Below are 1,535 nucleotides of genomic sequence, written 5' to 3' on the forward strand. Positions count from 1 at the left end.
AGGATAACATGGTATCTTGATCCCATGTTTTTGTTCTTTATATTCAGTTATTTAGTTGGTGTCTGTGCTCTGGCTTGTGACATGGCGGTGATGATAAAAACTTTCAGCAAACATGTCAGTTCTACTTATGATAATTCATGACTGAAAACCTGTTATATAGATCTGAGCCATGACCTAAGTATGTCATTATTATCATCAAACTTGTTTAGTTTTTGATTCTGTGGTATGTTCTTTCTCACCAGACTTCACCCTTGTGAAGAACCGATGATGCAGATGGCTTGGGGATCCTGTTTACAGGATGAACCTAACTGGAGGTGCTGTATCCACATGACATTGACAGGAAAGTCTGAGGTTCTTCTTCAGCACATGAATCTTTTAGTGTCTTGCTTTGTTTTTTAGTCGCTATAAGTTTGCAGTGATGGTTGCCAAGTTTAACTATCCTCTTGCAAGTTCCTCTGATTCGCGGAAGAGGCTGAAAATCTCAGGAGACCATGTATTGTCACCAGCTTCATCTTTTGTTCCTACGAGATGGGAGTTAAATAACGACACAAGATTCCACCATGCCCAATGCATCCTTCTCAATCTGTTAGCAAGAATTGGGAAAGAAACAATTCCCAATTTAGCTTAAAATGTGATACTATTTCCCGAAAAACAAAATAAACCAGTTTCCCAAGGCTTCCAGTTTTAGTAACCAACATCTAATAGACAATATGAATCGTGTAACATTTGGATGAAATTCAAAAGTGCAAGTCTGTCTTTCCTGCTATTGTTATGCTTATTGCGGCCATCGACGTCCAACTGAAATCAACACCAGTTGGACTCATCACTCCAAACTTTTCCACATCTAGATGTGTCAGTAAACCATTGAACTACAAATTTTCGTGTAATCATGTTTCGTAATGGTGAAGGTAGTGGCGATTTGCTAAGCATGTTGTTGTCGTCGTAGGTAGCATACTACTTGGTGCTGGTAGTATCGGTCAACATTTGGCGTCATCTCTGAGAATTTGTAGCGTCTTATTGGATCGAGTCACTATATAAAACATTTAGTTCGTGAAGTGGCTTTGGTTTCTGAGTATATATGCATTGCATTTTCCTCTTCAGCAGGACTGGAGAGAAGGAGGTTTGGAAATCTCGGTAAAAGGCCCTCTATATTTTCCGGTCACTTTTCATCCAGACACTCAGGGATCTAAGCTTTGGAGTGTGCTTTCACTTAATATGTGTAGGTCCATGACAAGTAGATTGGCTGAATCCAACTCCCCTATTCTGAATGTTAGCTCGTTCAGTCATTGAATATATAACTTGTATTGGTTGTATGGGGTTTTGTCCCGAAACTAGAGTCGCATCCTAGCTTAATTACCTAGAATATGTAAAATGTTTAGTTCGTGTTTAAATTTCTCCTTGTTTCACTCTCGTAGGCGAATCATTTGTGGTTTTGTGCTTGGGATGTATTCATCTCTCTGGTTAGGAAGTTATCAGGAGCCCATCCATAAACTTGAGGAAGTCCAAAGTATGATAACTCTGAAAAAGAAAAAAAA

General features: G+C 39.1%; 2 non-coding genes and 1 pseudogene across 2 annotated transcripts; all 3 read left to right on the plus strand.

Annotated features, from left to right (window-relative positions):
* Nucleotides 1-79: 79 nt before the first annotated feature.
* On the plus strand, nt 80-173 carry LOC123177935 (small nucleolar RNA Z223). Its single transcript, XR_006489221.1, has one exon. It is a non-coding gene; the product is annotated as a small nucleolar RNA Z223 (small nucleolar RNA).
* Nucleotides 174-247: 74 nt separating this feature from the next.
* LOC123177936 (uncharacterized) lies at nt 248-353 on the plus strand (annotated as a pseudogene).
* A 97-nt stretch (nt 354-450) lies between these two features.
* LOC123177937 (small nucleolar RNA snoR97) lies at nt 451-556 on the plus strand. The gene has a single exon (XR_006489222.1). It is a non-coding gene; the product is annotated as a small nucleolar RNA snoR97 (small nucleolar RNA).
* Nucleotides 557-1,535: the final 979 nt, after the last annotated feature.

The sequence above is a fragment of the Triticum aestivum genome, unplaced genomic scaffold, assembly GCF_018294505.1.
Source record: "Triticum aestivum cultivar Chinese Spring unplaced genomic scaffold, IWGSC CS RefSeq v2.1 scaffold196377, whole genome shotgun sequence".
Classification (NCBI taxonomy): Eukaryota; Viridiplantae; Streptophyta; class Magnoliopsida; order Poales; family Poaceae; genus Triticum; species Triticum aestivum.